Source organism: Ambystoma mexicanum, chromosome 1q (assembly GCF_040938575.1).
Source record: "Ambystoma mexicanum isolate Mex_15411 chromosome 1q, UKY_AmexF1_1, whole genome shotgun sequence".
NCBI classification, from domain to species: domain Eukaryota; kingdom Metazoa; phylum Chordata; class Amphibia; order Caudata; family Ambystomatidae; genus Ambystoma; species Ambystoma mexicanum.
The window spans coordinates 1,145,438,545-1,145,461,505 of record NC_090922.1 but is presented as its reverse complement, the minus strand read 5'-3'; positions in this window follow the sequence as shown (position 1 = coordinate 1,145,461,505).

Genomic DNA, 22,961 nt, shown 5'->3' with positions numbered 1-22,961 from the left:
AATTGCTTGAAATTTACATTTGTTGCACTGCTTTCATTTGCATTGAATGCAGTTTCAAATGAGGCATGGGTGCCTAATACATCTTTTTCTTTTCTCCATGGTTTAAAGAATTGCAGTAGGGCATTGTAGTAAAGTTCTCTATTGTTGAGGAGTTTTAATAGATACATTCATATAATTAATTAGGCTGGGTTTGGTAAGTTTCACGAGGCTCCCTTCGCAATCTGCGACCAAGTATTTTCTAAATTTTTCACCGGTTTAACATATTCTTGTAGGAGAAATGTTGGGCTTCTGGTACAGGCACATGTTTTCCAAAGCAGTACTGCTGTTTGGGTAGTATGTGTCTAAGAAATTGTTTTTCAAAATGTCCTGGCTGTTGGGATCATTTTTGGCTATTGTTTCTATGGGGGTCATTACGAGGGCAGCGGTAAGGGGTTAACGGCACCAGTAAGGATGTCGGTGCCGTTAACCACTTACCGCTGCATTACGAGGTCCCTTAGCGGGAGACGCTAAAGGACCAGGGAGCTAATTACGGGCCCGTTATCAATGGGCCCGTTATTAGCACCTTCCACATTCCCACTGAGCCCTATGGGGGCTCGAATGGGAATGGGGATGGGTATTTTGAATGGGGATTTACTGTGTCCTCCAAGGTTGGAATGACCCGGTAACTCCCCATTCAAGGAACCCGGACCCGGAAACCAGTTTGGAGGCAGCCATGTAACGCTCACCTGATTCCCACGGAGGCGCTGACCGTTCTGGACTGCTACAACTTCTTCAACGGTAAAGCGTAGTGCTTGGAAGATGAACTGGACTGGACCCCCAAACCTCGTCTGTCTGGCCCGTGGAATAATCCTTCTGTAGATGGGAAAAGGGAGTTAACTGTCTGCTAGATTGTGTGTGAGATTCCCCCCCTTTTCCCCTTCTCACCCTCCTTGAACCCTAGCTGTGCCTTCTGCAGACTCTCACCTTAATTTCTGTATGGACGAGCTCTCCATCCTGCTTCTGATGCAGGGACGCGTAGATTTCCAGTTACTTCACTGGATCTCGGATTTGGCGAGGGTTCGATGTCTGCTTGCCTTTACCAAAATGCTGCCGTAAGTATATAGTTCAAAAGATCAAGTCTTATTTGTCCCTTGGCCTTTGTTTAATTTTCAGGGACTAGGTGAGGAATCCGCGTGGAGGAATGGATTCGCCGAGGTAAGTTCAGGTGAGTACTTTTAATGAAGGTGTGGCGTAGTGGTTTGCTCCGACACCTTAATGAGTGTGTCTTATTTCCCCATAGGGGCCGGGGTACGGAAAAGCCAGAAAAGCCGCTCCGACCCGAAAAGGGAACTGAGGTCCCAACAAAATTCAGGTTAGACTTAAGGTGAGTAATCTGTCCTTTTGCAATTAGTTTGTTGCTCACCTTGTTTTGTCCTTTTTCTCCGTAGGTCTTGAATGCGACTGATGTCGCCTATGGGCGCTGAAAATGTTGCCGGCGCCACGTGAAGGTAAGTGAAAGCGGCGCGGCAGTGTGAGAAGCGGAGCGCTTCTAACTATTGTCTTTCTTTTCCGTAGGTGCTGGGATTCGGCCGATGTCGCCTATGACCGCTGAAGAGCTAGACAGCGCCACGTGAAGGTAAGGGGAAGCGGCGCTGCAGCGAGCGATGAGATGCGTTTCTAACCCTTGACTTTCTTTTGCAGGATCGACGGAGTGAAGAATCCGGATGCTGGATGAAGGTAGGAAATGTCCTAATGCTTGCCTTTCTCTCCTTACAGGTGTTCCAGGTGCTGGCGGGTGTGGCAGGAGCCATGGTGCAGGAGCCGACTCAGTGAGCGTCCTGCTGCAGATGCAGAATAACGCGAAGCACGTGTGGCCATCCGGGCGTGGTTTAAATAGCCTTGGAAGAGCTTCAGGAGTGTTCTTCCACTGGCCCCACCCGAGTACGAAAAGAGTGACTTTACATGCCTGCAGAATACGCGTACCCAGCTCGCACCAGCCCAATCACATGTAAAACTCCCTGCGCACCCCTCGGAATACATTTGCCCCTCGCGCCAGGCCAATCGCGTGTAAAACTCCCTGCACAGCCCTCGGAATACGCGTACCTCGCTCATGCCAGCACAATCGCAAGTAAAATTCCCCATTCACCAATCAGAATATGCATACCCTGCTTGTGCCAGGCCAATCATGTGTAAACCTCCCCGCGCAACCCTCGGAATATGCGTACCCCACTTGTGCCAGGCCAATCGTGTGTAAAACTCCCCCCGCACCCCACAGAATACACGTACCCCACTCGCGCCAGTCCAATCGCATGTAAAACTCCCAGTGCACCCCTTGGAATACACGTACCCTGCTCGATCCAGGAAAATTGTGTGGAAAAAGTGCCCCCTGGTCAGGGGTTGTAGGGGTGTGCCCTGTGGTGTGGGCTACCAGTGGGACATGGGGAGGGTGGATGGGCTTCCTGCGGGGCATGGGGAGGGTGGGTGGGCTGCCTGCGGGGCATGGTCAGGGTGGATGGGCTGCCTGCGGGGCATGGGGAGGGTGGATGGGCTGCCTGCAGGGTTGTGGGGTGGTTTCCTGCTATTAGATCTTTGTGGCTGAGTTTTAAACTGTAGCATTAGAGGCATATAGTTTACATCTTTTCTAGCCCAGATTTGTGTTTTGAACTTCTCCGCAAGGGCCTCGATATCTTGGCTTCACAGCCTTAAGCAATTGAGTCCCTGGTTGAGTTTCATATTAACAGGCCAGTATTCTGTGGTCTTGGCCGATTTTGAGATCCAAGTGAGTTGAAGTAGTGCATGATCCCTTGTCTCTTTCTGGATAACCTCGAAAGCTGTGATGTCTTTCAGTAAATCGCTGGAGGTGAAGACGTAATACAGGACACTGGAGGAAGTGCTGTTGGACGAAATCGGTTCATTCAGGCAATCTCCAGTGGTTTGTCCATTCAACATGCGTAGATCTCGAGCTGTCACCAGTTCCATCAATTCCAAATCTCTCTGTGTGCTTTTTGATTGCAGAATAGGCAGACCTGTCTCAATATAGGGACAGTTGAAGTTGCCTCCCACAATAATGAAGTGTTTATTAAAGACAGAAATTCCTTCGTCAATGACAATAATTATCACATTGACAAAATATTCAGTGGATATTGCAGTTGGGTTCCACTATGCGCTAAGTAGGTGGCAGCACTGCACATCTTCATATCTGTGTGGTTTGAGTGTGATCCCAGTGGCCTGTAAGAAATGATCTGGAGAATCCAATGAGTCAAATTTACTGCAATTGGCATTTTTTATCAGAGTTAACAGTCCAGAGGCCGAATAGCCCTTCTGCCCTCTGTAAGCAGGATTGAGTAGGGAAGTATATCCATTTAGAACAGGCGGGAATCGAAGTAAGGCTCCCTGAGGATATATGATCTGAAATTCTCCTGATGAAAGATTTGAGTTGTTGGGTAGATGTGCAAAGCCCCTGGTGTTGCAAAATGCTATTTTCCATATACCTCGTTGCGGTTAATTTGATGTTTCATTATTAGACTGTGTAACTTGATGTGGATGTTGTTGGGCAGATTTATTGTTGAATGTAGCATGATCGACAATAGAGACCTTTCTCAAAGCATTGTCGTTGGCAACTGTTATTACTATTGAGCCATCATTATCACCTTGTTTGTAAAAAGTCAGGAGCTTTTTTAATGCTAAATTATCCAAGTCATTTGCATCGTTATCCAACCGATTTGGTTTTTTGATCTTCTGTTTGCTGTCATCTTTAGGGTAAGGGGGATGGGGAATATATGCGTCGGTATATGCTTTATTCATTGATCGTGTTACATTGGTTGAAATCTCTCTGCATTTAAAGCCCATCAAAAGTAGGAAATGAGCCACATCCAGTAAAGAGGACTACAATCCTAATGTCTTCTGATCACAGAAATCATAAATGAGGGCCATTGTAGAGTAGTGTTAGAATATTGGATCAATTCAAGATTATGTGGTCTCTCACCGGTAGCAAACCTTCCAGTATCACCAGAGAATCCTCTGTGTAATTTGTATTTTTAAGTGTTTCAGAGTTCGTGCATTGAGCATGCGATTGTTGGTGTCTTTTAAGGTTGGCAGTAAAACCAGTTGGATCAGGTGACTGGAAGAGTGACCAGTGTCGGAATGTTTCCCCAAATTTAGTCAGGTCCACTTTTCCATCGCTGTCTGTCATTTCTCTTCTAATGTTAATGATAAGAATGTGTTATTTATATAGCACCATAATTCGAAGCACTTTACAGAGCACATATTTACATACAATATCAAAATATTTCTCTGGATATACTTGATTCCTTCAAGTAGTTGTTTGGCTGTACCATGTAGAAGATTGTTATTTAAATTGGCTAGTGCTATATGGAGAAGGAAAAGGTCTACATAGACTTCATAAATTTTCAATTCTCTTAATTGCCTATCTCTGTGTTGATCCCTTGAATGTTGCCTACATGTTATGTGCAGATTACTAGTGTAGCCTGGTGTGTGGGGATTGCATTGAAATAAGGATACCATTCGGATATATTTCCACATGTTTTATAGCATTGAAGATGCAAGCGGAGAAGCTGTATCATTTGGATTACAGCACTTTATCACCAATACAATGATTCACAGAATGCTCTAAATCACAAAACAATTAAAATTTCATGTTATCAGAGAATTGCACTGCTTATTTTTTTTTTAAAGTGCGCATGTTGATTAAGTATAACATATCTGAATATGATTTTTTTCAAAAAGGTAATAATCTCAACGGACTGCATTTGTTATTTTAAAGGATTTGTGTCTTTGAAACTTCACCCTCACCCTAATGACACACAGGGGAATTGTGCTATTATCTCACTTTCTGTCTGTTGTGTTTATGCCCTAGCTACAGCAGACTGAGGGACCACCTGTTGCTGAAAAGAAACCTAAAAACTGCCAAAGTCCGACATTTATTCTTCTGCCTGTTGCAATCTGCTGGGATGAAAGGAGTGTGCAGTATGGGTCGAATCTGCCTGAAACCTATGCAAGGTAGATAATTCATTTCTTGCCGAAGATTGCAGTTTGAGATGTCTCGATGGACTTATCAGTTCATGTGGCAGTCTGAGTGGCTGAGACAGGTAACCAGATACGGGTCGGGTTTGGTGGCATTCTTCTAGAAACAGTCAGTATTCAGGAGCTCAAGGAATGTCTCCTGAAAATGGTAGACAGTAGACATATGTGGAATGCTTGTCCCATAGGGATTGTATAATGTTGGGACTTCAAGGTAGTCCTGCTGGGCTTGCCAAGAACCCTGTGGCATAGCCTCTCAAAGGAACAACACCACACACAGCAGTGGAGGGCCACTGACCCAAACCATGAACTAAAGTCTCTGAAATACAGTTTCTGTATCCATTCACAAAACAATTCATGCTCTGCCTTGTGGACCTTAGTGGTTGTCACATGTATTGTTGAGGTTTAAATCCAACATAACAATTTTCACATTGTACAGTACTATGTACCAAGACTCTGGAACCTCCTCTCCGTCAACATGAGACTCAAACCATCACTTATACAGTACAGCAAAAAGCTCAACCACTAACTCTTTGTTAGGGAGAATTCTCCAGAATGGCGTATTTCCCTTACCTACTGAGTCTCTCAGCATCTTTGCTGGATCTCTAGGATTTATTGTTTCACCTAGTAAGAGTGTGAGCCTTTTTTTCCCATTCATGTGTTTTGCTGTGTGTTGTACATTCTATGTGTTCAGGGACTGTGGAGCCTCACCTACTCCATAGGGATCATCTTTTTACTGTGTGTCACACAGCACCTTTAGTGCAGTGACACAGGGTTGTCTTTTTTTAGACTTCCCAACTCAGACTCTGTTTTCTGGGACTGACTACTGTCTCCCAGAACATGTAAAGTTGCTATTGACTTCATTTAGTCTTTTTAAATTCACAGACCCAGTACAAACTATCTTACATAGAGTACTGGAAAGGGTTAATAGTTATCCCTTCTTGTCTGTCTCTCATGAAACATTATTTAATTCCCCTTTCTTTAAGATTTGGCTGGTGGCAGTGGTGTCTACCCTATTTATCCTACCATGGTCTATTTAAATAGCTTTGGTACTATTTTAGGCTAAGTTAGTATCCTCAAACTATAAACCTGCTGGACCCATTTAATTTTATTTCGGTTCTGTCTGGATTTAATCACCATTTCTTTTTGTAAAGGTCTTTCTACTGTTTTACTTTGCGCGCCAAACCAGGTTTGGTTCCTTTGTTCACCGTCCTTTGGCGGGCTTCTGCACAGAAGCCCTGCTTAGGCGCCTGAATGTCAGAGGGGGGACAGGATGTGAGTGAGGGGTGTGAGACTCCCTGTACAGGGTCTCCTGGAGATTCATGTCACAAACTGTATGATTGGCTGTGGTGACTGTCACGCCAGGACAGCCACCCTGCTGTGTGATTGACAGCCATGTTGTGTGAATGGGGGAAAACTGCAAAAAAAGTAGGTCTCTGGGACTGAGAAGGCAGAGTCGCTACTGGATCGAGAGAACCGAAGAGAAGCTGACAGAAGAGGACGTCAACCACGAATGTACGTCCCGGTGAAGCCCTGGTGCGGGTCTGAATCTTCAAACTTCGACGACAGGGAAGATCTGCAAGGAATCTTCTCCCCTTGAGCTGGTGGGACCAACCAGTTTACCAAACTGCAAGCCAGGCCTCCCTCCTCTAGTCGAATTTTCTGTGCACAGCTACAGTGAACCGGATAGCCAGGAGGATCGGACCCTGCTTGGGTTTTAAGGAGCGTACATTCTATTTGTTGCTTTGCTCCGCTGCCGGTTTCTTCCCTGGGTAGTGCAGGACCCGCCAGTCTTCTTCCTTCTTGTCAGTCTGACAGTCTCTTCAGGAACCGTGAGCCTGCAGGATCTGCCAGGAACATCTGCCTCAGCTACAGCATTCTTCTGCTCTAAAGGTACTGTGCTAACCCGGTTGTTTGTTTTGTCCGACTGCGGTGAAAGTGTTTGAAATCTTTCGTCAATCCGAGGGCTTGTCCTTCCATATTCTTTAAAGTAACTTTTCTTCCGACCAACTTTGTGTTGAACTCTTGGCAAAGACTTAACCACAAACTACTCTGAACTGTGTGATCCTCTGTAAAGACTCTGGTCCATTGACTTTGGCTCAGGCCCCTTGATTTGATTTCCTCACCGTAGTTGCCTTTTCTAGATTGCCCTGCCTACTTACTTGTTGGTGCTACTTAATTTTTTTTTAACCTTGTCTTTCTCTCCCTTTTAAATTGCTGGTGTGCCATTTTGCTCACACTTCATTTTAAGCTTAACTTGTCCAGAATCTAGTGGGCAGTGTGTAGTGTATTAAGTGTGTGATTTTTCTACTGCTTTACTTTAGTGAATTATTTTATAACTGATGGTGTAAATACATGTATATTCTTTTACTCAGAAACCTTGAAACAGTGTTTGCTTGAACCATAGTAATAAATTGCTGTCCTTTGTGTAACTATTGATGCTGCTCACTTACTGTTGAGGTAAGTCTGGCTGCTCAGCCATCGCTACCACTTTACTGTGTAGTACAGGCTTGTACCAAAGGTGAATTTGTGCTGTCACTTGTAGTCTTAATTGTGTGTTGTGTTCCCAAAGGGCACTGCATATGATTCCGCCTAACGCTCTTCAAGGAATGCCTGCACCCTAACATCTAGGTCCACACAGCCTCCACTCCCCAGCCTACCTGAGGCTCGGTGATCTGCTCCTCGCTGTGACTTCGCCTGGTTGCTTATGGATCTCTTCCTGACAATTGCCTTCCCTCCACTGTTGTTAGGTCCCCGGACCCTTTTTCTCTACTTCCCTCACTGTGTTCTTCCCCCTTCGATAGTAAAGCGCTCTGCTGCTTCTCGAAGCTAGTACTGTGCTCAATAAATACCATCATAATAATGATAATATATAATATGTGTTTCATACACTGTCATATTAACACACAAATAAATAAAATAATGTTGCTGATTACTCATTCTCAGAAACCCCTAGACATGTTTCATTCTTTTTTTAAAGCAAATCATATTACCTTTTGTGAAAAGGAAACATCACAACAACCGAAAATATAAGCCTGGTTGGTTACTTATCAGAGCTTTTACATGTTGAAATGTTAACATGATGGCAATCAATCTTAAATCAATTACTGTGTAAGCGCTGAGTCAATGGGGTCCGTACTTAAATATTGATAAGTGTCTGAAAGCTCTATCAGGAGATATTGACAGCTGGAGAGATAAATGCTAAGCTATCTGAGGGGAGGGCAGGATTTGCATTGGTGTGACAGAAAGCAGCACACAGCTGCCTTTACCTTGTTGTTACTGCTTTCGGATGAGTTGATCAATACAGGCTTCCTCGACGCTGCCGGTTGAGAGCTGGCAAGAGGTCTAGGAGCTGTTTCAAGGCCTCTTATGTGGAGAGGCACGCAGATGCCTAAATTATGTACCATGCATCCAGGCACCCATTTTTCAACAATGCAAGCACATAAATATTTTAGCTCGAGCGTATTTTAGAAGTAAGGAAATAGATCTCACTTCTCAATGGAGACAAATGCACCGTTCTCGTTCTTGGTTTAGCATTCAGGAGTCATACCAGAGAAAGGCACCGCTGCCCGCAGACACACAGGGCCAGCACAGTGTTTCATACACAAGGCATGAATTAAAAGTTGTTTCATTCTGATGGATCTGTGCACATAGCTGTATAGATTTATAAAGACTTCTGTGAAGGAAAGAGGTTTAACCTTTGAGTTGCACGGAGTTTAATGCTTTTATGATGCTGAGCAAAACAGTTTAACAGTTTTGTCCTTGGCCTACCGTGTATTCAAATATGCCTATTCTTAAATCGGGGTTTCTAAACCATCAGATGTAAATTGATGTAACGGAAGCGCCAGAAAAGAATTTTAAAAGATGTATGTAAAGTCCTCGCTTCTTGAAACCACAGAACATTACGTGTGCTGACTTGCTCTTAGCAATTACATATTCTAATTTCATCTGAAAGATAAACAATATTCGCTTTGAAAATGTCTCTTAACACAGATCACCTCTTCCTTTGGATTTAAAAGAATCCAAAACAGAACAGTTTTTTTGCAGCCAAAAGTATGACTTTTGCCCGGAAGATAGTGTAAATTATGCATGACTCATAAGCCACAGAGAACATTTCTCTCTTTAAAAAGTGCACTGTTGGGCGCCTCTAAGTAGAATGTGAAGAATTGGTGGGAGGAACGTTGCCCCAAAGGCCTCTACATTCTGGAACAAACTCCGCTAGGAGATTAGGCGACTAATTCAAGGAATTATTAGCGCAGTTTAGTGTGGTGCAAAGTGGCACTGACATCAAACACCGTGATTCACAGAACGGTGCACAGTGTATTTTTGCAGTGCAATGTCAGCGCAAAGTCACTAAGCACTGCAAAGCTCTGTGAATCAAGGTGTTTGTTGGCAGTGCAAAGTCACTTTACACAGCCGTACAAATTCCATGAATCAGGCCCTCCTGATTCATGGAACCGTGAAAAGTGTCTTTTTGCCATGCAAAGTCACTTTCACTGCAAAAATGCACTTTGCACGGTTCCATGAATCAGGGTATTTGTTGGCAATGCAAAGTCAATTTGCACCAGTGAAAAGTCACTTTGCACCGTGCAAAAAAGTTCATGAATGAGGCCCAAAGAGTCCAGTGAAGAAGAGAGGCAGGAGGCGAATAAGGAAGCAGAATCCTCTGCTGAAAGAGCAGCAAATGATGGGTGAGAAGGAAGACAATACATACAGGAAGAAAACAATAAAGGCGTATTAACAGCTTCACGATCGCTCTGAAAGTGCATAGAAGAACACGCAGACTGAGATTAAACAAACAAGGAGAAAAGAAGAGGGAGGAACAGAGAAAAATAAAAGGTGTTTATCAGAAAAATAAACCGGGAGAGCAGAAACAGATGAAGTAGATAGTGGAGAGGAGAAAATAAGGTCAAGATGTGAGCCAGAGACATGGGAAGGAGGGGTCGAAAATAGGAGGAAGATGATACGAATCAAGACTAGGAAGAGAGGGAATGGAGGAGTAAACAGAAGAAAGATGAAGACTGAGGTCACTTAAATGAATAAGTGGCACAGAAGATGGTAAAACAGCAGATAACAGAACATCAAGATCGTCACAGAAAGTACTAATTGGACCAGGAGGACGTCAAACAATAAGGTTTTACAAAGGCAGTATAAGAATACTCAAATTAAAAAAAAAAAGGGAGAGACAGAGAAACAATAGCAGAAATAAAAGAACATCGATAACGAAAACCAAACGCTTTGTAAGAACGATGTATCAGAAGTAGAAAGTGAGCCAGAAATGGCCTTGTTTGACAGAGCGAGCAACGTCTCAATAATACATAGAAAATTACGATTAAGACGCACAAAAATATCCAAAACAGATTGAGATTTATTGCAGAGCAACATGAAAAGGAGATGGTGAAGAAGGTACAGAAGATAGGATACTTGCTAGTAGAAAAGTGAGGCGTAGAGGTATGAGAAGAATACAAAGATGGAGTGAAGTGTAACAAGCACTATTTTTTTTTTTTTTATTATACTTGTCTACAATCAAAAGAAAAATTTTGATTTTTACAAGAAGTCACGTCCCATATCTCAGATGTGAATGTTAATGTCAAAATCTCAGATGTGAATGTCAAAACTGTTAAATTGCAGAACAGATAAGGACCATTGGAAAATAAAGGAGAAGAAGAAGAAAAAGAAAACAGTGCAACATAAGGAGAGAAAAGATGAAATGTTGAACTACATCGTGGAGGTTTTGTTAAATGGGACCAAGTGCGGACCCACGCTCTGATGCTCGCTTAAGAGCTGCCTCCAAAATGTTTACAGCCGCGGTTGCCCATTTAGTTTTTTTGCCTGCAACCAGTCTGCACCACCATGTATCTTCTTCTCGGAGTGACGCATCATGCATTAATGGTGACAAAAAAGCTTCACTCAAATATGCTGTTTCTGCACAGTCTAAAAGTAAATGCTTTACAGTTTCCTCCTCTTGAGACTCTGGGCATAGTCTGCATGTTTTTATGCTAGATTTTGATCGGATGGCTTTAATTTCCTGGGTTAGCATGAGATTTAGCCTCAGTTTCATGAAATTCTTTCGTAGGCTTTTGTCAGGGAATTTTATACAGTAATTCAGAGGTCTATTCAGCTTGTTAGTAGTTGGCGGCAAGTGGGCAAGTAATTTATTTGCTGTTGCTGCTTCGCATGTTTGTATCCAGTCCTCCTGGGCTATTTTTCTCTTTAGCTTTACAGGATTGTGGATTAGATCTTCTGATGTACAAGCCAAATTAGCCAGAATTTCCTGTAGTTCTTGCTCCCATTTCTTCAGGGCGATGCAGTGGCCTTGGATAAGTTCCTTCTGAATAGCTTTGAATAGAGGTAAAGCATCAGGAGAAGTTATTTTACACAGGAGTCTCATTTGGCTTTGCTTGACTGACGCTTTCATCGATAGGAGGCCCAGTTCACGCCTGATAGCTGAGATAGATGTTGATTTTGGAAGGCCCAGTACTGCCTTCCACAAAAAGCCCTCCAATTTCGGCCATAACGAGTCTTGGATGTTTAGTGCTGAGTCCATTGCGTAGATCATTGATGGGACCACCTTTTGTTTATAAAATTGTATCGCCGGTAGGAGAGAAAATTTTCCGTATTTCCGGTCAACAAGTTTGGTCTGAGCGGTTAATGATTTTATTTTCAGCCACAAGGCTAAACGTGTGGCTTTTTCTGACCGCGTTGCGTCGAACATTATTCCTAAGTATTTTATACTAGGAACTGTTTCAATCTTCTTGTTGTTCAGGAACCAGCGGTCATTGCTACGTGTAGATGAACCAGTTTTCCCCATGATCAGAATCTTAGATTTGGCGATGTTTATTTCCAAATCATTCTCCTCAACATATTTGGCCAGGTTGTTAATTTGACGCTGGAGCCCAATTTGTGTCTGATCCATAAGGATTAGGTCATCCGCGTAGAGTAGTCTAGGTATTGCAATGTTTCCTACTTTTGGTGGAAAGACTCTTAACGACGTTTGGGTGTTTTGGAAGTCACCCAGAAATGCTATAAAGAGGGCTGGAGCAAGCGGGCATCCCTGCTTCACGCCTCGTTCCGATGGAAATTGCGCTGATAGCAGGCCTTGTTTATTGAGACGGACTCTCAGCTTTGTGTTCGTATGAAGAGCGATCATCGGTCCTAAGATTTCTTCCGGGCAATTCCAGTTCGATAATTTTGACCAGAGCTTCCGTCGCCCAATTCTGTCAAAAGCCTGCGTCAGATCAACGAACGCTATGAATACTTTCGGTGCACCGTTCTTCACATTTTCTTTTATGATGTTTAATATCATAATGTTTATACTTGTACTCGCGTTTTTCACAAAGCCTGTTTGAAGTTCGTCGAGGCATGGTGCGGTTCTTGCCCACCCGTGAAAGCGCGAGAGAAGAAGAGTTGCGAAAATCTTGCCCATGATGTCTAGCAGGGCTATTGGTCTATAATTCGCTGGATTGTCTCTACTTCCCTTTTTAAAGATGGGCACTATAAGTGCTTCTGTCCATGTTCTGGGGATCTGTTTCTTTACCTGGCATTCGTTGAAGATTTTAGATATTAAAAGGGACCATTCTTTGGGATGTTGCTTTAAGACCATATTTGTTAAGCCATCGGGGCCCGGTGCCCTAGATGTTTTCAGCTTGAGAATTGTGTTCAAAATTTCGTCTCGATCTGCAAGATCTGCCCATGTGGTCATTATCGGAAGAGCAGAAGATTCTGATGATTCAGGCAGAGATGCAAATTGAGCAGAAAAGAAGGACGTCCAGGTCAATTCTCGAATAACATTAGATAGTTTGGTAGCTTTCTCATTGCTTTTGTTTTTAATCAGTGCCCAGAAATCTTTCGATTTTTTGGTCATCAAGGTTTTAAGCATTTTTTCGGCATCATTCTGATACATTACTCCTTTATGATGTTTCAGCCATGCTTTGTATGATTTTGCGGCGGCTATGGCAGTTTCTTTTTGCTTGTTATTGTCTGAGACTCTGGCCATACGCTTCAATTTACGGAGTTCTCTTCTTCTTAGTACTAATTGAAAATCATATTCATGGGATCTGTTATCATTAGATGAGTTTTGGAATCTTTGCTTTTTCCTGTACTTCACAAGTAACGGCAGGTAGTTTGGTCTGGTTTGCGAGGAAGTATTGTTGTCATCTACCTCGTCAAATTTCCGAGCAATATCTATGATATTTGCTGCTGAGAGTTGTATTCGCGAAAAGTTGCTTGAAACCTCCAAATCGAATGGATAGAAATCTTTTGGAGTCCATACTGACTTCAGTGTCATAGATAGCAGATTGTGATCGCTAGCATTTGTACGGTAGACTTCGTAGGAGTCAATAAATGACAGAAGAGAATGGGAAGCAAAAATGTAGTCCAGAGTTGCGAAGGTGTCGAGTCGTTCCCAAGTTGGAATCAATGGGAGGCGGCCACGCAACGTTGCCACATTGTGAAAATTGCTTGAGTCCATGAGGTCCGACCACAGTACACCTCGTTCCGAGGATGATAATGAATGAAGGCTTGTCTCAGATTGTTCACACCTAGCGTTTAGGTCTCCACAGATAAGAATATAGTCAGTGGCCAATTCGATGGTGAATTTATCTAAGATGTCTATGACCACGTTGCAGAACTCCAAATTTGTTGTTCTTTGTGGATTCCAATAAACGTTTATGATGGCTAAACTGGATTTGATTTTCTTTCGAGATGGATTTTCGTGGTGGATCCATTCTGTTTGTAAAGCCAAAATACCGTAGGATTCTGCCACTTTCTTTTTGATGGAGATACCTGATCCGAGTTTAACTGCCGTCAGAAGGCCTGACGATGGTCTGCCAAACAGGCCCTTACATGCTGGAGAAATACAGGTTTCATAGCCGTCGATCGTTGGAAGGTCCCTCAACCAAGTCTCTTGGAGGCAAATGATGTCGAACTGTGCTAGATCAAAAGCATCTAGCTTGGTTAAATGTTCATGGCCTCTCGTATTCCACGAACACAACGATGCTTCTTTTGATATAAGAGGTTGGCGAGATTCATGCGTTATGTTGTCAGTTGGCGTTTGTGAGGTGTTTCGTTGTTATGTTTGAGCGTTAGGATTTAGCACCTTCTTTAGCCACCTCCATGGTCCCGAGGGTTCACGTTTTTTGTTGTGGGACCATTCCGCACTTTGCTCCGTCGATGACCCATGTCCTCGTTCATTCTCCCCTCTTTCGTTCTTACTCGTATTTTCTATGTAGTTTGATCTCTCGTGGCCTTCGTTCTCCTTTGTTTCGTAACGTCTGGACTGAAATCTACCTCGTCGGCTCTCCTCGTCCCTCCTGTACGTGGGAATTCTTTTCTTTGTCATCTGGAGTTCTATGCCCGATCGATGGTCGTGTTGGGTTTCTGTCCATCCACGCAAGGAATGCAACCGTTTTTCGAATGGCGACGGTGGTGGTTTTGTAATTTCTTCCAGGGCAAAGCCCATTTCTTTCAAGGATGTAATCACGTCTGGTTTAAGACTGTTGCTTGCTGTCTTTGTTACGTGAAGATAGCACTATGGTGTTAGCTGAGCTTAAATAGAAGGAATACAATGAGAAAAGCATGGGGATATGTCCTTAAATGTGTCAGGTGCATTATTGAATCAACAGAATGCAACTTTAAACAGGTACAAGATCTCTGCCACAGATAATGCTGCTTTTTTATATTGATACAGGAGGTTCCATTATTCCCCAATTCTGAGAAATTAAAAGCAAAAGTGTCCAGATGTCATTTTTTTTCCTTTGGCTCTTCAGTGCGATGTATGAGTTGTGCATCTGTTTTCATGTCAACATTAGGTATCTATAATGCACAGAAAAACAGAAGATCAATAGTCCAGGATTTTGGTGCTAGAGTTAAAGGGCAATGTTCTGCCTGCCAGTCCGGTAATAAAGTGCCAGTGTTAACATATACTGGCACTTTACCAGACCGGCAGAGTACGAGAATTCCAGTGGGGGTAACCAGACTTACCTCCAGCGAAGAGCTGTAGGTAACTCACGCCCCCAACAGCATCAAACAGCTGGTATTTTCGGCACTGGTATTGCCAGTGCAGAAAATACTGTCAAATTCCCACATGGAGTCCTGTGACTCCATGGAATGGGGAATTTCAGCCCTTTCCTCCATCTGTAATATTCCAGTAAAACCGGGATATCAGGCATAGGAAATGGTAAGTGTGTTTGCCAGTGTCTTGCCGGATTTACTGCACGATTTTCTGTAAACTTATAATAAGGCTCAATGATTGGTAACTGGGTGAATTAAATAACCTGTAGGACAAGCATCTTCTGGAAGATTCATGAGTCCACCATTGGAACCTTTGCAGAACAAGTTTCAACAATAAATACATGAATATCCTGAAAATGCTGTTTGTTGTTTGATAGATTTGATTTGTTTGCACACTACCGTAGGCTCCATCACTCAGGCCATTTGCCCTTATGGTAACTTTTCAGGATTGCCTTTTGTTCAAACCACTACTGGATAAACTCCTGCTTAGCCTTTAAGCTAGATTTCACCTTACTCCCAGGGTTGACCTTTATTTCCCGGAGGCTAACAAGGAGTTTACGACATTACTTTACTACATTGTTTTTGAGAATCCTGAGATGTCCTTCGGAACCTGTTTTCATTAAGGACAATGACATCATTAAGAGTTTACAAAGAAATCAATGGTACTGAAGTTATGTTTGTACTTTTTAAGAAAATAATATAATATAGACTGGGTTTTACTTGCATCTGTTGCTTCAATCTGGACACATACAAACATCGAGAGAGCAGGACACATTTAGAGAACAATCGCTTAGGGACAATATGTGTTCCATGCAATGACTAGTAGTGTTGTTAATGTCATTCCCTTTATTCATTTTTGTCATTTATCCATCCATGTATTGCACGTGATCATGGGCTAGCACATCTAATCATCAAAAATTACTGAACAAAAATGTTGAATGATGACTCATTGTTCACCACTCTGTCGTAGTTATCTCCAGGCTGGGCTCTGAACCGGTCCCGGCCAAGCTGCACTGGAGGATGGCCTATGGTTGGTTTGTGATGTATAAGGTAATCAGACGCGTGCACAGGGACCTCCACTAGATAGGTTTGCAAAACAAACTGTCAAGCTATTAGCAGGTGTTAGTAATTTTGTAGTTACCTAGGATTTCACTGTAAAGGCAATTGCCATTTGTTAGGTTGGTGCATACACAAAAAAAAAAAATAGAACTCATTTTCATAAATAAATGGAGCCGTAAAAAGGCAACTTGTTTTGTACGCCTCCATTTAATGATCTGCTCCATTTTCTTGATGTTGCACGGTGTAGTTTGGCAGCAAAACAGAGTTTGCATTTCTGCTTTGTATTCGTACCACCATTTTGAAAGAACACACAGCTTCACCACGCTTAGAAACTGCTCTCCGATATCAAGCGTGTTGTAAAAGAACAATTATAATTCTGATTTTCGTTATCACCGCCCTCTTGTTCGTCAACAAGCATATTACCAATGGCAAGAGCAATATCTTTCAGGCTACTCCTATGCACAGCTCACATTACTAGTCAAGTACAAAGTAACATGACCATCAAAATGAGACTCCAAGGTGGTTGTAGCTAATCCTTTTATGCAGCTGTTAAGGTATATGAATGAGAAAGTGACAGACATTAGCAACAGCATTTTTAAACAGTGCCTAAACTGGCCTTTGGCTGACTCGAACCGCACTTCAACCATCCATGTACACTGAAGCCTAACACATGGCTAGCCTTGCCTAAGAAACATTGAAGTGTCAGAAACAGTGGTGCGGCATGTGACTAACTCTGCCCACGCCTAACAACCATTCAGAGTCTGCCCTTTGCTCTATCTTACCTGGCTTTTCAGCGCAGAACCTGGTAAACAAACGAGTTTGGTCCATCCCTTATAGTCCATCTACAACCATATAAGAATCTGTCCTCGAATAAAGAGTTTATTGAAGATTACACATATGGAGTTGTAAAATGAACAAGTCCGAATTCACAATTTTAATCTATGGGCCAGAATGGATTTTTAAATTGAATAATCAAGTAAACAGCACATACGTATGACAGTTATTGATTTGGAAATCAAAACTATCAATTTCAAAGAGAGACAGATGATACATGTGAAAAAGCACATGGAAGTACACTGTATTACTACACTGCTTCTACTTAGTGCCTTTTAAACCATTGTGTTACACCTTTGTAAGTGAGTTTGCAAGGTTTCCTGCTCTCAGGACCTCAGTAGGAAAGCAATGTTCTTACATCACAAAGGTGCACTGTGCTTTGTTGCATTGATAAGGATATACTATGCAATGCTATAGTATGCCCTTGAGTTAACACAGGGCACTCTATTCGTAGTGAATTGGCAGGCACCACCCTTACGATCGCCTACTGACACCTCTCGGCCCACAGCGCCACTCAGCCTTAGCTGTAGTGATAATAAAATGGGGCTCGACACAAACTGGCACATCCAACTGCGCACCACTTCACAACCATGCACTTTGCAACCACAGCATTACTATCCTGAAACGTACTGGCAAGGGTGAAAGTTCTTCGTTGTGCTAATTTGGCATGTTATTCTTATTGCAACGTTATGCCAATCCCCAAATGTGTCAAATGTTAATCGTTCTGCTTTGTCTTAGACCAATGTATTTAATAAAACATTTATATACACATGCCATTCGTAAATAAAATTTGCTTTAGGGTTCAAAAATAGAAAATAGTACAAGAGAATGGCAGTAGGAACCAGTAGGTAATGGTAAAATGTTCCATTCAACAGCAGCTTTTGGACTGCAATCATGGACATTGTTAGAAATAGAAAGAAAAATAAATCGACTATCAGGATTTATTGTTACTCTTTCCATGCAGAATGTTTTGAGGTCTTATCGTCTGAGATTCCGTTTGATGTTTTTAAAGATATGTTGGTCACATAGTTCTAGTGACAGTTTGTTCAACAGTGATGGGCATTTTGATGTTAGAAACCTCACATGTATGTTTTCTGTTTCACTAGTTTGCAGTTTATTCTTTTAAATGATTTTACAGTTCTTGATGGACAACAGTGTGCTAGCTGATTGCCAAAAATCGTAATGCACACATGTATGTACCTTGTACCATCTCTAGACATCCCAACAACTGCCCTGCAGGGCAGGTTAAAAGGTCAGATGTGCATTACAGGACGACATTCTTGTAACACAAAGATCTAACAGGCATAGGCGTTTTTTGTATTTTTATCAATCTGCACCTCTGACTCAAAATATAATTGCGTAACCCAGCAGTCTAGTGGCTATTATTCATATCTAAAAAAAATAGGCTGTGTCTGGTGTTGACATGGTAGCTACTGCGATTACACAGTTATACAGACACAAGCAATTTAAGTCACTTGCTGTCAGCTTGGTGAGCAGTGAATCGTGCATGACATGGCCTGGTGTGTATTAGCCATCTGCTCTGGGTGTATATACAGCAAACATGTTCTTGAAGCCCCTGAAGAGTGTTGACATTTCTCCAGGAGGCAGGAACCTTCCCCATGGTCTCGTAGGGTGGCCATCTCACACCTTGGTGCTGATTACTGGAGAACATTTGATGTAGGTAGACAAAGGATGGGGACGTAGACAGAGTAGCCAGATGGGAGGTTCAGGTTGCAGAAGGGTCTCACCATCTTGGGTTCTGCTAGGGCTCCTAAATTCCTTGTGAATTCCTGCATAGAAGGCACACTGGATTTAACAGCAGCAGGCAAACAACACGTATTAAAGCAGTCTTTATTGGACCGTTTACAACCAGGTTGGTTGGGATCAATACACTTGAGAATTTGGAATATTTATAGGGGGGAAAAGGGGTCTATTGGGGATACAGTCTGTTCAAATGTTATGTGTCTAAGATGTGAAGACAGAGAACATCACAGAAACAAGCAACAAAGAAGCATAGAGTAATTCGCCCTACCCATCCTCAATGCCAATGCTGAATGGACAGGACTTATAATAATAATAATATTTGTTCTTTCATAACACGTTTAATACCAGCCAGTGGTTTCTAAGTGTGGGATAGGGATTCAAACCTGTGTTAAAATGAGTCTTGCTCCTCAGACAAACGCATTGAGCCTGAGCCATCCCTCCTCCCCTTAATGCAACCCATTATTTGTACCCATGACCATGCTAACTGCATGTGACAGAATCATGCAAGTGCTCCCTACAAACCTTCATGGTTGATAATGTCAGAAGAAATAACTTACTTTGCCTTGGAGATTCTGGTCTCTCAATACCAAGGAATCAAGGAAGCTATCCCTGACTTGTCCTGCATCTTCAAGCTGTCAGTTTGGACACCTTTGATTCCATGCAAGAAGCTGGAAGGGAACCGCAAGAGTCATCTCCAACCTCACACCTCATCTGCCTCAGCATCTCTGCTTGATGCTGGATCTTTGCTGCCTTCACATCTGAGACATGTTGATTCTTCTATTTGTCCCCAAGTCAACACCATCTTCCTGCTTCATTAAGCTCCAATCCATTGGTGCTGCAGTACCCCAACACTGTGAAGGCCAGTGTTAATTTCTATACTTTCTATGCTGTTGAGTCTTCGAGTCTGACCCAACATCAGCTGCTCTTTTCTAGCATTTGTAACTCAGAAGCTTTTGCCAGTGCTGAGCAGTAGTGCATTATTGGAAAACTTCAGTGTCGCTCTCTGACTTGACCCCTGCCCAGTGCCAAAAGAACCCAGACTCCTGTTCAATGTCAAAATACTTCGCTTTACACTAATGTGTCTCAAAGGTAATAACATGGTATTTGAAGACGCCATATCCCCTGCTTTTTCTTAAAGGGCACTACTGTTGGTGAAACCAGGCTCATGCATACATTTTGAGGGAGGAAAAACAGAGACAGCTTCATGTCTCTGATGGGAGTCCTATTGCAAAAGTCCATAGGAGAATTTGGGAGGTGGTTGACCATCAGTGGCACGCTTGCCTAGGCTCTCAAGGGAGCCAAAGGTTTTCACTATGACAAAACATGACTCCAAATTTTATGGTTATGCAAACACTGATCTAAAATTCTGGTTGGTTATTTTGGTCTGGAAACTGTTCTGGTCTTATTAATTGGTATGATATTTGTCTTGTGCACTTATTGTGAAATTGGAAGACGTTTTTGGTCGGTGCATATTCAGTACCCTATAACACATACCCATTGCTAACTGGGTGATTGTCAGAGCGACCCCTAAGTATTTCCTCCACCACCTCAAGGGTGGCTCTTTGAGGGATCACCATGTGTAGGGACTGAATGTCCAAACAAATCAACAAATGAACACCTGGAATGAACCGCACACCCTCAATCTTATTGATAGCATCCATAGTATCTCTTATATAGCTTCTCATTTGTAAAACAAATGGTCGTAAATACAGATCTGCAAATTAAGAGAGAGGCTCAAGAATGCAATCGGCCCCTGAAACAATGGTGTAACTCGGGGGTACAGTTGGGTTTTTATGAAGTTTGGGCAAAATATAAAAGACAGGAACTCGTCCTGTTTTTCTTGACAAATATTCAGCTTCTTGCTTTCCAATCATCTTGTTCTCAAGGACTTGAGTTACTTTACTCGTGATGATCTTAATCATCTCTTCTGTAGGATCTCTATCTAGGATCATATAACTGTTGTGATCAGCCAGAAGTTTATCACATTCCTCTATATAATCTGATCGGTTCAATAACACAATCGCTCCTCCTTTATCTGCTTGGCAGATTATGACCTGATTGTTTTTGGCCAATTTTGACATCAGGTTTCATTGGTCCCTACTGAAATTGGAGTTCACTTTCTTTTCAATTTTTCCAATTTGCATCATCTTTATTTTCTGGCACCTTTCCTTTAGTCATATTGCAACAAGTCTGATTTTGCCACTAACTGGAAACAATTTAGTAGACAATATTGATCCTTGTTCCCAGTGTCTCTTTGATGAGCTTCGGTAGTTTGTGCTGTATATTCGTAGGTTGGCTATCCCCACGCATGCAAGACCTATCAACGTCCTTCTTTCTGTCTTTCAAGGTATAGTCTTTTACATTCCTTTCTCTGTATGTTAGTCCTTCAGACTCTTCATACTTCACACTCTTTCGATTGGGGTTTTGTATACCCTTAACGATGGTATAACAACACCATTCCTGGGGCCTCTCTACTGGGTTCCCCTTTCTTTGTCTTTGTTTTTCTATATTGATAATTAAACTTAACTTCAGAGCGGTTTTCAAAGTCTCTTAGTAATGGCTTCCACTGTTCATCCACAATTATTCTTGGTAACCCTCTTGCACTTTCACCATATACACATGTGTGCTTCTTAACGCTTTCCAATCAATGCTGGGGGATGGGTTTTTTTGGTATCTGCTAGCCCTTACTTTTATGCTCTCTCTCACTGTCCCCAAATCAATATTGGTCACAACAGTCCTTGTTGTTTCCTAATAGGTATGCTCAGGCTTTTTGAAGGTTCATAATCAATATTGCTTATAACTCTCATTAGCACCCTTATGACAGGAGCCAGCCAATACGGTGTCCAGGAGCGTGGGTTGAAACCGGTGATCTCAGCCCACATTCCAAGCCATGAAGTCGGATTTCCCTGTCTGTTGTCATCACCCCAACCTGCCCTATTTTTAGTGTAATTCCCACTCCCCACCCCCACACTTACCTCTCTCAAGATATTCTTTTACCACTGGACACATAGCTGTCAGCAAAGTCTCAGAATCGTCTGGCAAAAACACATCTGATAATGCAACTCTGACGCCCATAGCATAGACAGACACGTAGGGAGAGAGAGTGAGAGGGACAGAGACAGAGAGAAAGGAAGATGGAAAGAGATAGAGAGACAGAGAGAAAGAGAAACAGAAAGAGAGAGATCCACACAGAGATAGAGACAGAGAGAGAAAGAGATCATATTATATGCCAGGTTCAGTTACCTCTATGTTTATTAGCCATGTAAGGAGCTATGTGCTAAAAAATCCATGCGGCACATGCTATGGATCACTAACAAGGGGGTGACTGTAGCATTAGGAACTGAAATAGGGGTGATTGTGAACCATACAGCTGATGCAGTGGTTTGTGTAGGCTAGATGTGGGTTGCCAGTGAATTCGTCGAAAAAAATTGGTCGACCAGACAAATGGTCGAATCAAATTGGTCGAAAACCATTTCGTCGAATTTTTTTTTTTTTCTATTTTAACCCTTTTTTTTTTTTTTTTTGGGGGGGTCCCCCCCCCCAACCCCCTTTTTTTCTCTAAAAACCCATTTTTTTAACAAAACGAAAACCCAAAAATAAATATATAAATAAAAACATTTTTCGACGAAATGGTTTTCGACCAAATTGCGTCGACCAAATTGCAGTCGACCAGTTTTTTTTCGACGAGTTGACTGGACACCCTAGATGTGTATGCCACAGGCTCTCTGTGCACTTGAACGAACAGCATGGCTGGTGATGGTTAGGTTAAAAAAATAAAAGCAAAAATTAAAGGGTGAACAGCCTGTCTGCAACGTGAGATGCGCAATGTAACAACATGATGAGGCCTTGGGAAATAAACATGGTCATTTTTCAGGCCGGAGTGCAGCAAGAGAGGATGGGATGTTTCATTTCTTTTCTGAGCACAGGAAGAAACGATGGACAGGAATGCAGCTTGCCAAAGAACAGGGTGTGTGAGCTGAACCAAGAGGGGGTGAGATGGATTCTAGAAGGCACTGGAAGATTTTCTAATGTTCCCACACGCGATAAATTGGAAGTTATTTCATGAAAGGAAAGGAGAAGGCTGGTTATCACAAAATAGGAAGTAAAAGATGTTTAGAATCTCTATGTGATATAGCAAACTGGGCTGGATTCTGGAGAAGGGATATAAGTGACTGTCAGCTGGAAGAGAGGTGTTTGGGCTGTTAAAGAGACTGTGGATTGTCTGGGCTGGATGTAACTTTAAAACTGGCCTGAGTACATGTCTAATTGCACTG